The 17,133-nt window shown below is 41.9% G+C and overlaps 1 long non-coding RNA gene across 1 annotated transcript; it reads right to left on the minus strand.

Annotated features, from left to right (window-relative positions):
* Positions 1-7,003: 7,003 nt before the first annotated feature.
* Positions 7,004-8,295, minus strand: LOC144899472 (uncharacterized). The gene is made up of 3 exons (XR_013627598.1): positions 8,280-8,295; positions 7,718-7,802; positions 7,004-7,620 (listed from the first exon to the last, which is right to left on the minus strand). It is a non-coding gene; the product is annotated as an uncharacterized LOC144899472 (long non-coding RNA).
* Positions 8,296-17,133: the final 8,838 nt, after the last annotated feature.

Consider the following 17,133-nt stretch of genomic DNA (forward strand, 5'->3'; position numbering starts at 1 on the left):
TTGTAGCCCGAAGGTGCTGAGAGCCTCTGTCGGAGCAAGTGCCCCCCCACCCCCCACCCCCCATGGTTAATGAAATTTCTCTGTCTTTGCTCAAATTTCTGCGATTAATCTTACTGTCCTCTCTCTCACCATTGCCTCCTTGAAGAAGTCTTGCTTCCTCGCTCACTCAACCCTCTCTTTGTTCCTTCTTCTCTCCTTCGGCCACCGTCTAATCCCCCCGTCGTCAACCCCCTCATGACTGGAATTTGCTTGTGTGTAATCGTATGCACAGAAGAGCCGGAGGAGGTTCTGGGACAACATTTGCCTAAGGCTGGGCAGCTCCGATCAATACGTGGTCTTAAGTTTATCTGATTTTTATCAGCGGGGCCGACAGGGGGGCAGGTCGATGTGCCGTGCCCGCGTCAAGTTGACCTTTTCAGGGACGGCGGCGAGAGAGCTCCCCCCGGAGCCCCTGCAGTCCCCTGTCACTATTTGACTGGCACAAGTCTGTTGTGCTCAACGACAAAGTCTGCAGAGACGTCTATATCAGCGGCCGGCCCGGCTGACAGAGCCCGGCTGTTGTATTTATAAACTGTCCTTTGGCCGTGACACTTTGCCGATGATCGTGGCCTAATTTATGCAGGCAAATCTCCTCGGTGCAAAAATGAAAGCTAATAGAGTCATTAGCCGCTAATTCAAGCTGGGATACCTTGTATAAATTGGCTTACTTTGTAAATCCCTCCCTAGATAATAGCCAAACACACGCACTATGCTCTCTCACACACACACCTGGTACACACACACCTGACACACACGTATGACATTGCTGCCTAAATGGTTAAAGTGTGTGTTTGTTTAATTGCGTGTGAGACAACTTAATGTGTGTGTTCTTGCGCCGTGTTACACAAAATGCACTCTACAGATGTTCCACGGAGGACCCGCGCTGACTTGGTATGTTTCACGTGCGCCGCCATCCGTGCCCGAATAGACGTTAGTGGCGTGTTATTGTGCCGCCTGATGGCTGATTATGACATGAAATGTTTATGAGCATTGATCAGCGACAGCGGCCTCAAAGTGAGAGCCATTTCATATCCTCGCTGGCCTCTGCTTAACGGCATACTGATGGATGCACAATGATCTCCGATACGATGCAACAGGGAGACTTGCACAGGCGGCATATCAAAGGCGTGCACACACAAGCACAAATTCAAGCACACACACACACAGCTCCATTCCGACTTGTATACATAAGCACATCATTATACATATGTTTTAATACGGTCATATCAATATCGAAAGGTGGAATGGAAATAAAGCAATATGCTCACTAGAATTTAAGATTAAATTATTGAAAAGTTGCTAGATTGGTGCGGCAGTGCACTCCACAAACATACGTATATTGCATATACAGTAAGGATGTACGCTTCGGAAAGCAAACAAAACTTGGGGGAAAGTTACGTCTCCACAGTTGCACATGTTTCTGAATTCAGACCAACCTCATGGATTCAGCAAGCTTTTTCCTTTTTCTTTGGCTTTTTCTGGTTTAAGTCAGCAGGTTGCTCAACATACATTATGAGGAAATGGTCATTGTCAGCCAAACTTGTGTGTTGGGACTTGTCTCCACTAGACCGCTTGCTTGTTCCTTGAACGTTTTTCAATGGCTGATTACAATTTTTAATCTGATTAATGGTCATTTTATAAGAATTAATCGTGATTAATCACATCTTGCGACTATACCCGAAATATGCAAATTTTTTTCCTGTGTTTTATTAAAAGAAAGATAAATGACAGGGCGGGATTATATATATAGTTGGTGTCTCCACTAGACCACTTGCTTGTTCCTTGCACCTTTTTCAATGGCTAATAAAATTTTTAATCTGATTAATCGGCATTTTGTGTAAATTAATCGTGATTAATCACATCTTGCGACTATACCTGAAGTATCCTCATTTTTCCTTGTGTTTTATTAAAATAAAGATACATGGTAGGACAGGATTATATATATTTGTTGTCTCCACTAGACCACTTGCTTGTTCCTTGAACCTTTTTCAATGGCTGATTTTTAAAAAAAAATTTCTGATTAATTGTAATTTTATAGGAATTAATTGTGATTAATCACATCTTGCAACTATACCTGAAATATGCAATTTTTTTCCTGTTTTATTAAAAGAAAGATAAATGACAGGACAGGATTATATATATTTGTATGTATTAACAGCTCTAAATGATCTGAAAATGTAAATCTATTTACCTGTAATAGCCTTATTATAAGCAACGAGTGGTTGCGTTCTAAGACACCAGGTCATGTACTGTAGTGACTGTTGAATGCACCCTGAGAATAAGGAACTGTTGCTCTCAGGATGAATGGATAGACATGTTTGTGAGTTGGAGATACATACATTGTATGGTGTTGTGTTATGATCAGAAAAAAGTTATAAGAGAGCATCAGACTGTGTGAATCTGTGATGACGCTACATTGTGCCTCTGTCTGCCGTCATGACATTGAGCTGTGGTTCGACGTCGTGCTCATTCCAGCAATATGTAAGAAATAGAAAGAGCTATGACTGGGAGGGTTTGGTACTGCTAATCAGCCCCAGGATGTGACCACAATGATCAGATTTGAACATAAAGTCAACCATGAATCATGTTAATTATTGTGCTACTTAGTGGGTGTAAACACAGCATCTCCCACCCTCCAAATTAGATTTGGGCAGCTGTCTGTGTGCCCTACATGGACAGATAACAAGATGTATTTATGCAGGCAAAGGAGACACATGTTTCGTGTGCTTTCAGACAAGCTGATAATATAGATAGTAGATGGATTGGGTTTTGCAGATGTGCAGTCATTGGTGGCCATCACTGGCACACCAAACAGCTGTTGATCTAAGCCAGCAAACACTAGATCAGCCAATCTATGATGCAAACTTTTCCATGTGGCTTAGAGTGTGAAGTTTTAGTCCGAATGGCAGTTCTGACAAATCCTGACGCTCATGAAGGAAGACCGTGCCAGCGCTTGAGGTGAAGATCCTAAAGTGCTGCTTGTTTTCCCTGGAAAGGCTCACGGTGCTGACAGCGGCTCCAGGAAACATCCCACACACCCGGCAACAGCAGGCAGCAGATGGAAAAGGCAGAGCCAAGGGAAACGTGCAATCTATTTTCTCACCCGCAGTGAAAGTCATATATGGGAAGAGGATCATAGCCTTACAGTAACTCCCCATTAAGATTGTAAATCAGTCATATTATTTACAACATGAACAAGCTGGAATACAACCCAAAATAACTCATCTTAAAAGACTACTCCAACTATGGCACTATTAGGAGATACAAAAATAAACCATTTCGTGTCATCTAAGCCTCCAAAAAACATCCAAATTGCCCAAATAAATCAATCTAACGCTTACAAATTTCTTTCTCATCCATTCGTCTTGCTGGCTTTCATCACGGATCAATGAAGAACCTGCATAGGCGAATGGCCGCTCAACAGTCGCCATGGCACCCAGCACGTGAGAGACTGAACATTTATTCATTCCTTCATTCATTCATTTTCTACCGCTTATCCTCACGAGGGTCGCGGGGGATGCTGGAGGCTATCCCAGCTGTGTACACCCTGGACTGGTGGCCAGCCAATCACAGGGCACATATAGACAAACCACCATTCACACTCACATTCATACCAATGGACAATTTGGAGTTGCCAATTAACCTAGCATGTTTTTGGAATGTGGGAGGAAACCGGAGTACCCGTAGAAAACCTACGCATGCATGGGGAGAACTTGCAAACTCCACACAGAGCTGACCGAGGGTGGGATTGAATTCGGGTCTCCTAGCTGTGAGGTCTGCGTGCTAACCGCCGTGCAGCCCCTGAATATTAATATGATGAGAAAGTAATGTTTTAGTTATATATTTATAACAGAAAAGGATTGTATTGCCACTGTACAAACTGTACAGAGTACAAAGGTACAAAGACAAATTCAACACTGATTGGCTGAAGGCATCTAGACTCTAAATTCCTCGTTTATTTATTTGATTAATTTGCTCGATGCCGTGCCGTAACCCGGTTCTGTCATGCACTTCCTTCACTGGGGTTTATTTTAGCAGGGCGGTAAGTGGCCCCATAATGTCACTGTAATACTGGGTCAGACTTTTTCCGATTGGAACAGAGAGGGAAAGGGGGCCTGGGAGGAAGGATGAGAGGGAGCGAGATGGGATGAAAACATCCCTCGTTCATCGTCTGTATGTGAGCGGTAAAACAAGACTCACACACACACTTTCTCGCTGGATGGTGCACAGTAGCAACCGCATTAGGTATGCAGATCCAGCAGATATTTTACTTTTAATACAGAGTGGATAGGAAATGCATGCACATCAATATGAGGGCTGAGTCTGACCCTAATGATGAAATACATTTGGGCAACTAGTTTGAAATAAATATTACAAACAAGTATTTTTACTATGTGTATGTCTGAGGTAGAAAAGGCATTTTGAATATTCAAGGCTCTGTCGCCTGGTTGTCACATGGCGAGGAGAAAAGCGAACCAGTCAAATTACCGGTCATACTTGATTCTGTGTCCTGCACTGACAGGTCTGTCAGAGATGGGATTTAATCTCCTAATAACCAACAGGCTCAGCTTTGGATGAGATTTTTAGCTCATCTCTCTCCCTTTTGCTCCTCCTTGATGCATGTGAAGGCCATCACACGTATCCTCCTCCAAAGACAAATATGCAACATCCTAATACCTCAAATTTCCTCACTTTCCCCCTCGCTAATGCAAGCTGTCACACTCCATCATGATGGATCAGAGGATCTTATTTAGTGGGCAAAACCAGGGCTGCCATCACAGGGCGGAAATGAATGTGGATCAGATGCACTCTATCTATAAAGTTGGAATTATCAGTCATACGAGAGGAAAATAAGAGCGGAGGAGGGCGATGAACATGTCATCTGAGAGGATTTGTCATTGATGGGAGGTCAGCTGTCTTCTTTCTACTTTCAAATCCAACTGAAAGAAAGTTGAAAAAAATAGAAAAAAACCAACATACTAACCCCTTATGATTTTGGTCAAAAATCAGCTGGCATTTTATGCCGTTTTTGGGTGCTCCTGGAGCCCCTGTTGAGCGTGTGTGAGGTTTCCCTCTCTTTTTTATACCAGAAAGATGCATTAGAAACAAGTTGAAAAAAACAGAAAAAAAATGATGTACTAACCCCTTATGATTTTTGTAAAAAAAACGACATACTAATCCCTTATGATATTTGTCAAAAATCACTGCCCGCAAACATTTTATGCCATTTTTGGGTGCTTCTGGGGTCCCTGTTGAGTGTGTGTGAGGTTTCCACTGTGTTCTTGACCTGAAAAGTACATTAGAAGAAAGTTGGGAAAAAACCCAGAAAAAAACGACATACTAACCCCTTATGATTTTTGTCAAAAATCAACGCCATCAAACACTGCCAATTTATGCTGTTTTGGGGTGCTTCTGGGGCCCCTGTTGAGCGTGTTTGAGGTTTCCACTGTGTTTTTGACCATAAAAGTGCATTAGAAGCAGGTTGAAAAAAAAACTGAAAAAAACGACATACTAACCCCTTATGATTTTTGTCAAAAATCACTGCCTGCAAACACTGCCATTTTATGCCGTTTTTGGGTGCTCCTGGGGCCCCTGTTGAGTGTGTGTGAGCTTTACCTTTTTTTTTTGACCAGAAAAATGCATGAGAAGCAAGTTGAAAAAAACAGAAAAAAACAACATACTTATGATTTTTGTCAAAAATCAGCACTGTCAAACACCGCCATTTTATTACGTTTTTGGGTGCTTCTGGGGCCCCTGTTGAGTGTGTGTGAGGTTTCCACTGGGTTCTTGACCAGAATAGTGCATTAGAAGCAGGTTGAAAAAAAAACAGAAAAAAACGACATACTTATGATTTTTGTCAAAAATCAGCGCTGTCAAACACCGCCATTTTATTCCGTTGTTGGGTGCTTCTGGGGCCCCTATTGAGTGTGTGTGAGGTTTCCTCTGTGATTCTGTCCAGAAAAGTGCATGAGAAGAAAGTTGAAAAAAATAAGACTTACTAACCCCTTATTTTTGTAAAAAATCACTGCTCGCAAACATTGCCATTTTATGCAGTTTTTGGGTGCTCCTGGGGCCCCTGTTGAGTGTTTGTGAGGTTTACCTTGCTTTTTTGACCAGAAAAGTACATTAGAAGAAATTGGAGGACCTGTATTGTGGGGTGTTCAAATCCCACTCTTGACAAGTACTTTTTTAACATCCGCCTCAGTAAGTTCATAAACGAGAAAGTAGCGAAGAAGACATATTTTTAGTGAGGGTTACTGTATGACACCCCCCCCACACCTCGTCTGTTCCTGTCACAATAGTGACACTTGTAACTTAGTGATTAATGCTTGAGGAAATGAAAGTGTTGCCGTGGACGACGTGGGTAACTTCCCGTGTTCCGCAGGGGCTGGACTGCGTTAGTGTCTAACATTGAGCCTTTAGCTAATTGGCTAAATCAGCTCGCTGGGGTTTAATTAGAAGCAGCATGCAGACACACCCGCGTCCAGAGGCTCTTTAATTACCCCCAGGTTAGTTAGGAGATGGGGGGGCTTCGCTGTAATTAACCAGCTCTCTATACAGTATGTATGTGTATACATGGACATGTTTTTGTCACTTATACAAAACCTGTTTTTTTACCTTGTAAAACAGCACATTTCATTTGGACGTCGACTGATACGTTAGTGTGAGAGAGACAGATGGATAAGAGACGGGGATAAAGATTTCTGCGGTAAGTAAGTGACGGACAGCTTTGTGAGGGAGTCCAAAGAGGAACACAGAGGTGGAGTGAAGGAGTGTAAGAGAGTGTGGGAGGGAGGGGGTGATGAAGATGGAAGGGGAAGGATGGTGCCACACTTATGGAAAGGACCCGTGTGTTATCTGTCCTTTCACTGTGTTTGTCAGCCTCACAGGGCAAATGTCTTCTTGCGCTGTCTCACTGTGGACAAACGACTGTAATTAGTGAGACAGGATGACACTCAGCAGCCACTTTATTAGGTACACGGCACAAGCTAATTCCATTCGGTACAAAAATAATGCGTATTACTGTAGTGACCCAAAAAAAAAAACAAAATGAAAGTGAGAATTCGAGGTTGACAGATTCATACACACCAACTTGCATGTAGCACCAAGCTACTTGTCAGAGCTTTTCTTCTTGTCACTCACACACACTAGCAACCTGAGATATGCAGCCATGGCACAATGTAGGGCAAATTAGCATATATGATACTAATTAGCAGTGCTTTCAAACAACTGTAAAGCAGCTAAGAAAGTTGATATCATATTCATAGTTGTATGACATGTTTAGTAATAGGTTATTGTTAGCTTTATGTATTATTTTAAACTGTGGAAAATTAACTATGTCAGCAATATTTTAGAGTTTCATTCAATATATTGTTTACTTCTGAAATTTTGTAGTTTCTAAAATAATTATATATGCATAATTTATTTTCTTATTCACTGATTGGCTGGGAGAAATCACATGATTCTGTTGCCTTATAGACAAGGACTTACCTAACATTATCATTTGGTGATGTGAACTTCTCTTTGAGTTAGTCATTTCTCTTCAATGCTGTTCCCTTCATTCCTTCGCTCACGACTCCTCTGCAGAAAAAAATAGTAAACGCTAGACTCTTCAAAAAGTGCTGCGCCACAACTGTGTCCAACGTGGAACGAGCCACGTATGGATTCATTGACTGACAAGATGACTGGAAGCTTCAGGGCTTGGAGCATTGAGTCGAGCTGGGTCAATGTGTCCTTGTCTACCGTAGCATTCAGGTCATTTCCTGTAATAACACACATGCAGTGAGTGGTCTGATGATGCATTTTATTAATACGACACTGTAATCAGCTGAGAAGGCAAGCACGGCTCCGTTTGTTGACATTGAGTCCTTGCAATGCAAAGGAGGTGCACCTGTGTTGCACCATTTGCAACCACTTTTAACACTACAAAGCATTCACACCCAAATACTTTCACACACTGAACACTGTAGATGCATGCAAATTATGCTTTGTGGTTCACTTTAAGAGGGGGAGGTAATGCATGACCCTCTGACTTCCTCCTACATTAATAGAATCTTATCCATTGCCCTTTAACACAGCTGATTACTGACTTGAAACAAAATGGTGAGCAGCGATGGGTCCTAATGCAATCATAATAATTGAATTCACAAGCCTACCTTATGGGCTGCTTGCACACACACACACACACACACAGTAGCCTGACAGTCGTCCCTCTTCCTGCCTGACTGCAGAGAGCGCACCTTCAGCCATTCATCAGTGTCACCCCATCGCCGTCGGTTACAGCCCTGTCGCCGTCGAGTCTTCATTACAGTCCAAATAAATCTGAAAAAAAGCCCACAGATGATTTATTAGCTTCCGATGGCATCACGCTGGTTAGCATGGTCCGACGCCGCTCGGGCACAAAGAGGTAGTTCTCAGACGAAATGTGATGTGACAGAGAGATGTTAGCCTCATCATACCAGTCTGTGATCACAAGTAATGTCTCACAAGTGGAGACATAACTTGACATAAAACTAAAGGTGTATTTGCATACCTGGACCCACTGGGTTACAATTGGATTGGATGTAAGCAGGGACTTGCCTGGGGTTGGTTTTAATGACTTTAAACATGAAACAATACACTCGCTTGCCAAAATAATAGGTACACTTGTATCGAATACGACCAAATATGTACCATAAATGGACATATTGTTTATTTGTGACCTCACTATATCAGTTAAACCTGTACTTTAGTTCGTCTTATCATGTAGTTCCTTTTTAATCACTAAAGAAGAGACATGCACATACATAAGAAGACACGTGGAGGATGAGACTTAGTCAGAAACATAAGGAGAGATGCAGTGAGAGAGTATAAGTAGAGAACATGGATGTTCCCCTGGCTCTCACCTCCATGTGGTATCAGGATGAAGGATGGCCTGCCAGCACTCAGCCTAAGCCTGGACTCAGACTGCACACAAGGATTCCCTACTGAAACCATTAGTCTGGGCATTAAACACCATTAGAGCACACACACACACACACTTACACACACCATTTGGAGAAGGAGAGGAGTGGCTGAGAGGAGCTATCGTTTACTCCCCTCTTCTCATATCTCCATAGCTGTGTCATGTGATCGTTGTGGATATCCCCTTGTGAAGCAGGTGGAATTGGGTTAGTGACAACCAGGACAATGTGACATCTGCACTTCTCAGCTTGCTCCACTGAGCTGGCCTGGAGTCAGCTGGAGCTCGGTTATCTGGACCGGCCAATCTGGGGGTTCTCTTAGGGTCGGGTAATGACATCCAAAGACAGGAGATGTACTCCAAGAACATATTGTTTAATAGTAACTTTTTTCAAGAAACTTATCCCTCCAAGTCACACTCCAGTGTGTGAGTGACAAGAAGAAAAGCTAAATCTGCAAACATTCATTCATTCATTTTCTACTGCTTTTTCCTCACGAGGGTCACGGGGGGTGCTGGAGCCTATCCCAGCTGTCTTCGGGCGAGAGGCGGGGCACACCCTGGACTGGTTCTCTGTGCAGGTTAATCCCGCCTCTTAGTCAGTGTCAGCTGGGATGTGGTGCTGATCCTCTTGGCCCAACACGAGACAAGCAATATACCAAATGAATGGGTGGAGAGTGAAGGTAAACCATTAGGTGTACTTCTCAAAATAGCCTCCTGCAGTTCTGCAGACATAATGGAAAGGTTTGTTTGAGCTTGCTGAGTAAGTACAGCTCAAGGTGAGAAGGTCAAAACTGTGAGGTTGTACTTATTAAGAAGCTGTGGGTTGCACCAACGACTACAAAGGGAAAGCTTAGGCGAAGGTGGAGCAAAGGTGGAGGCAAGTTATGGGAGAAGACAGTTCCAGTGGACGGTTAAGGTAAGGTAAGTTTGAGGGAACAAAGGGAGAGGGAGGTGCAGTCAGTGTTGGACAGCAGGAGGGGAGAGACGAGGAGGGTGGATGTAATGGGGGATAGGTGTGTTTGTGTAGTATGGGGGGTGTCAGTGCAGATGCTCTGTGACCGAGTGTCACAACTCGGGCGAGGAAGCTGAATCCAACAATTAATCACCGGGCCCCTGTGCTTGTAATCAAACTGGCTCCAGCCATGATGTATGAGCCATGTCACAATTACTGAATCACACACACACACACACACACACACACCTCTCAGAGTTGATCATGTGTACGCATGCATACACACGTGTGTGAGGATGAATAGACACATGCTCAGCCTCTGGGAACTCACTATGGCGGTTTTCCAAGACCTCACAGCCCCAAACATAAACATGGAAAGAAGACATTATTAGTCAGCACAGGAGGGGACGTCAAAAGCGGACAATCAAAATGGAGGGCAAGAATTTCTAAGAGAATCGAAGAGGGATGGAAAAACTCTGAGCAGCACGGGACGTTCACGTGAGGAGTGAGGTCGTAAATGAGCAAATCAAAGAGGAGATAATGAGGAGGAGAGAGAGCAGGAAGTGATGGGATGAAGAAGGGACTCCATGGGGATGGGTGGGAGCCGGGTGGAAGGGGTTGGGGGGGTAAAGCTCTTGGTCAGCGGTTTCAATGGAGGATGGCGGCCAGGCCAGCTGACAGGATGAATAATTTAGGATGAGGTGTGGACATTGATCCCACAATGCACTTGTGCCTGACCACATTGTGCCAAACACATTTGCTCACACACACTTATACTCACATCATCCTTCGACTCCCGTCACTGTACACACTATTGTCACATTACAAAAGCCCGATAATATTCCATCAAAATAGTCTCTTAAACTGTGCTGGTATGTGTCATTACAATGATCCTCTTTGTGCTCTATATTTGCACAAAATAGTCTCAATCGCGCCTCTAAAATTGCTACCCATAAATTTGGATGAATTTGGATGAATTCTCCAGCGATAACGTCATCCAGCCCCTTACTTGGGGCGAGAATGGTGTCTAGGTCATTTTATTGATGAAGGAGATGTGAGATACCAAATACAAAGAAAATAGATACAAATAGTGCACCATATTTGTTGTATTTAATTATGAACTATAATTATGTTAATGATCAATTAGTCTATTTACTTCAAAATTTAACTTTAATATCATATTATTAATATATTGTGACTAGGGATGTCAAATTATTAAAAATTAACCGGATTAATCACAGCTGTACATTAATTAATCATGATTAATCACCATTTGCGCCATATTTGTATGAATTAATCGCTCCAAATGAACTGACGACGTCAATTGGGTCTTGGTCTTGAGATACCTAATACAAAGGAAATAGATACAAATAGTGCACCATTTGTTCTATTCAATTATGAACTATAATTATGTTAATGATCAATTAGTCTATAGACTTCAAAAATAAACTTTAATGATCATATTATTAATATATTGTGACTAGGGATGTCAAATGATTACAAAATTGATCTGATTAATCACGACTTTCCATTAATTAATCATGATTAATCACCATTTGCAACATATTTGTTTGAATTAATCGCTCCAAATGAACTGACTACATCAATCAGGTCTTGAGATACCAAATACAAAGAAAATAGATACAAATAGTGCACCATATTTGTTGTATTTAATTATGAACTATAATTATGTTAATGATCAATTAGTCTATTTACTTCAAAATTTAACTTTAATATCATATTATTAATATATTGTGACTAGGGATGTCAAATTATTAAAAATTAACCGGATTAATCACAGCTGTACATTAATTAATCATGATTAATCACCATTTGCGCCATATTTGTATGAATTAATCGCTCCAAATGAACTGACGACGTCAATTGGGTCTTGGTCTTGAGATACCTAATACAAAGGAAATAGATACAAATAGTGCACCATTTGTTGTATTCAATTATGAACTATAATTATGTTAATGATCAATTAGTCTATAGACTTCAAAAATAAACTTTAATGATCATATTATTAATATATTGTGACTAGGGATGTCAAATGATTACAAAATTGATCTGATTAATCACGACTTTCCATTAATTAATCATGATTAATCACCATTTGCAACATATTTGTTTGAATTAATCGCTCCAAATGAACTGACTACATCAATCAGGTCTTGAGATACCAAATACAAAGAAAATAGATACAAATAGTGCACCATATTTGTTGTATTTAATTATGAACTATAATTATGTTAATGATCAATTAGTTTATTTACTTCAAAAATAAACTTTAATGATCATATTATTAATATATTGTGACTAGGGATATCAAATGATTACAAAATTAATCTGATTAATCACAGCTTTCCATTAATTAATCACGATTAATCACCACTTGCGACATATTTGTATGAATTAATCGCTGCAAATGAACTGACTATGTCAATCAGGTTAAAATATACCAAAAGATGTCTGACACTAGTCTTTTTTATAGTAGCAGAACACTTCAATCACAGTTTAAACCCAGCCAAAAGGGGTTGCGTTCAAAGACATCGGGTAATTTAAAGTGATGTTGGTAAATGTAGTCGCCTCTCTGTAGTCTGCTCCTTCCTGTTTGGACCAGTGACTTCCCGTATACAGCAGCCTGATACTTCCTGCCTGAGTTTGTGTCTTTGACCCCTCTGCTTTGTCTTCCAAGCCAAACACAACTGCTTCCACTTCTCTTGTCACGAAAGAAGAAACGGACACATATTTTTGGATCATTTACACAAGAAAAAAATCTGCAAACACCAACATGCTGCTAATTTTAATATTTTGATGGTTTATTATTGGCGTAGGTGACATTGAACACTCTCAATGATGCTTGGGTTTTTTTTTTGTAACATCCCCTCAGGCTGTGGAACAACCAAGACCATTTTTTTACACCGAGTGGAACAATGTTTCTCCCAAATTTCTCTGGCTTTTCAGACACCTCTCCTCTTCATTCATCACACAGCCTGAACGAGTGACCGGAGAATGACCCTGCTTACACACACACACACACACACACACACACGATGCATGTACACACAGGCCGTACACACACGGCACAAATGCACAAACACGGTATCAACTCGCACACAAAAGCACGATTAATTCATCACAAACGACGGATACCTTGGAACACATGCTCAAACACGCACACACACACATATTCCCATCACATCCGTTACAGATGGCTTCTCCTCCTCCTCTGTCCTAAATGAATATAAATATGTCTGCTTGACATCATTCATCTGCCAGGGAGCGTCATGCACTTACTCCGTGCTGCCACTAGAGGCAGTATTGCCCCTTTTCTGTCTTCAGTGAGTGAGAGAAAGATAAGGCTGTTTATTTTTAATACTAACATCTATTGTTTTTCCATTCTCCATATTCTTTTTCTAAATCCAATTTTAACCTGTAGCTATCCTTTCTAGTCAACTGTGATGCTATCTCACCTCTTGACAGGAAGTGTTCACCATAAAGTATTTGAAAGCCCATTAGCGCCACTTTCCAGCGTCAAAGAGCTGATATCATCGGTGAGAGTCCCCAGTGAAGATGATGGCCAGAAGACAAGAGCAGGAAGACATAACGTATCTATAGGGAGATGGTTAAAGGGCCGGAATGAGGAAAGAAGAATAGTGTAGGAATAGTGATCTTTGCAGTGTGATTTGGTGAATTTTATTAAGATTACCCATTAATATTTGGTGCAGAACTGACATTTATTCCATTATATACTGCTATTATGATATTATGACTACTACTGTACTATTACGAGTATTCATGGTAACACTTGGTAACGCTCGGGCAGAAGGTGGGTGACATAACAATTTAATAATAAAGAACATTTCCTGAAAGCTGTTTATTTTCATCCCGGGAATTATTAAAATGGAATTAATCAACAACTAGTAACTTAATTTTCTAACTTTAACAATGATTTGGATGACAACAGCAACAGAACCAATGTTGGAATTTCCACAAAGAGGCAAACTGCTCAGCTAGCATTAACACCACCGATGAGTTAGTTCATTGTAAACAACAGTAGAGCAGGTGTCACACCAATAATTTTAAAGCGCATGTAGAGGTAAACAAATGCAAATGCAGGTACTGCCATCAAAAAATTGAATCAGTCGGTTTCCTACAGCCACAGTTGTTCTTGCGAGTGTTTTTGACCCATTTGCTTTGGTGACAGCAGGAGACTTAAGTGAATACAGATATGAAATACTAACCTAAAAGTACAAATATACATACTTTAAGCTTTGAGGTTCCACTGTATATTTCCAATGCCGCCATGTTTAGCCATTTATACAAGATAGCCCAGATCTATATATCAGTTATGACCTTGTAATCATCGCCCAGAGAAGACGAGCGTTCACATGTAGTGCTTGCAGAGTCCTTTGGGAGGCAACAGTGGTTCCACATTGAATTGGCTCCTGCTGCAATCTGTGCTCCATATGTCATTCAAGCCATTAGGGAAACACTTGGTTAACATTAGAGCTCGAGTAGCCGGCTTTGTCGTCCTTTGACATAAAGGCGCAGTTTCTACCTCTTCTTGTAGACCACCTGCATTAAACAAGCCATGTCCAGGTGTTCTTGTTTGTCACCACTAGGGGCAGCAGAGGGGAAGAATGAACCTTTTGTACCTGCGCCTCTGACACATGTAAAGCAAATGTTTTGTGACGGAAACATTGCCGGCGTCCATTAGGGCCACTTGTCCACATCAAATCATAATATAACAGTTTGTGAGGGAATGTTTCAAACAACCTATCATAATGCCCCCTCCAGTAAAGCAGAAAGCAATATGTCTGCATAGAGGTCAGACCGAGGTCAGCGTGGAGTGTCTGTCCTCTGCTACGCCCCCCCCCCCCCCCCTCCTCATTCCTGTGACAAAAGAGAGCCAGTTTGGTTGCCAAGGAAACAGGCTTTTTCCATGGCGATGTTGGATCACGTGGGACGGGCAAGGCGGCTTTGTTTCGCCGTTGATGAAGCGCTCGCCGCGTGCATTTTTAATCGTAAGACTCACGGTCCTGATTATTAAATGACACTCGTCATTTTCGCTTGTTTTATCACACCGTGCAGCTCCTCACTGACGACGACAGCTGAGAGCACAGATAGTCCCTGCAAACACCTTCACCTCCACCGCTAAACGCACACCCACCTGGACAAATAAACACTCAAAAGCCAGAGTACACAATTCTTTTTGTGTCTTTTGTCGTATCTCGGTGCACACTGCTGTTTGGCTTAGCACAGCGAGGGGGGGAAAAATGGACGATCACTATGGCAACAGTGTGTGCCGTTCTGCTACAGCTGTGATGTATATGGTGACACTTTTGACCCTGTGGTGAACTCCATAATGCAGGAACCCAGCTAGACTGTGGCTGCGCTGGCTGTGCGTTAGAGCCTCCCGCTTATTCTATGCAAATGGGCTTTTTAAATAACATCATACACGGAAAACTGCACAATTGTCATAGCTATTACTCTAACAACTCACTAGTTGTGCTAACCATGACAAAGGTAAATTGGGTAACTCATGAGATGTACTACAATAAGCTACAAAGCACATTTTCACCATAAATGGCCACCGTACTTGCTATATCAGCAAATTAACGGCTAGCCAATGAAATGCTACTACTTCAACATAAGAGTATATGCAAATGATATGCTTTTCAATGGTTGAAACACACAATTTTGTGTGGTTTTTTTGTGTGTTTCGGCAACTTCAGTTAGCGAGTTTTGTGTTCCTCAACCACACTGCAGCTTTCACCTTTATCTGTCCACCTCAGGGTTTATTTAGCCCTCATTTGTTTGTTTCCAACTCCCCTCTCTGTTATTGTCACACAACACTTCCTCACGCCATTTTGGCTGGCATTTAAAGCCATACACACGTCTCAAAGGATGGAAGGGACAAATACAAAACACATGTAAACGCGCTTGCGGCACCTTGTTTTCCTTAACACATAAGGGAAGACGTGCGTCGCAGTGTGTGTGTGTGTGTGTGTGTATGTGTGTGTCACGTGACAAAAAGGACGCAAAGAGGTCACGTAACTTCCAAGGCCGCTCCCTCTACCACCAACACACAAACAAAGCAACGCAAAGCAACACTTGCATATGAGCTCCCTCAATCAGCACTTGTCTCCTCTTGTCTGGTTTATTTTTGCACACATGCATTCTGTTTTCTGCATGTCTGCCACTAGGGGTGCTGCAGCTTTGCACTTGCACCAAAGTGTGCCACAGCTGCTGCTCCTGTCTCTCTCACACACACACACACACACACACACACACACACTGATCCTCTGCAGAGAACAAGGAGAGCTGACATTCCATAAGCAGACACCTTCTGAATCATTCACATTGTTTTTTTTTTTATAACTCTGAAACAATTGGTTCCACATGGTGTCAACATATATATGTCAAGTAGTTACGCTAATGCTAAATCGGTGCAAATAAATCATGAAAAACCAAAACCATTTTCATGAGCTTGATTGCTCAGTTTGTTTTGGACAAAGCGGTGGAAAAAAACAAGAAAGACGTCCATGACCTGAGGGGGTCACGACCTCACTCAGACCTGCACGCCGTACGACCGAGACGTCAAACTTGTAGCGCCATTAAAAGTGTACACACAAGCTGAAAGTGACATTAAAAAGCCGTTAAAGGCCACACCTTTTAGATTTAGTGTCACAGAGTCCACATTTCTAGATTGTTTATTTATTATCTTAGGACTGGAAAGCTAAAATTGTAACTTATAGGGTTAAATGTATTCATTAATACAAGGTATACGTAAACCTTGTCAATAATGGTGCGTGTGATGCTAAGATGGTAAAAGTGTATATTTCCTTATCTAAGTGACCCTATTGATAGTACCACACACACACACACACACACACACAAACCCTCCCTGTCACTGCCAGCCGTGCTGCCACCGATGTTGAGCAGGTGACCTTTTCTTTCGGCTATAATCCACACCAAAAAGCCCTAATTACTGCTGCCGCTCCACCAACCTCTCCTGTCCCAATAATCAATACGGCCGATTGACCGGCAGATCACCCCGTCAAGACACCAGCGCCCTGCATGTGACTCATTGTGTGTGTGTGTGTGTGTGTGTGTGTGTTTGAGTTTGCAGTCATGGCATTTCCATCGTAAGCAGACATAAACCAAAAAGAAGCATCCTAAAGACAAAAAAAAG

This window comes from Doryrhamphus excisus, linkage group LG7, assembly GCF_037039965.1.
Source record: "Doryrhamphus excisus strain RoL-2023G ecotype Guam linkage group LG7, RoL_Dexc_Guam_v1.1, whole genome shotgun sequence".
Taxonomy (NCBI): Eukaryota; Metazoa; Chordata; class Actinopteri; order Syngnathiformes; family Syngnathidae; genus Doryrhamphus; species Doryrhamphus excisus.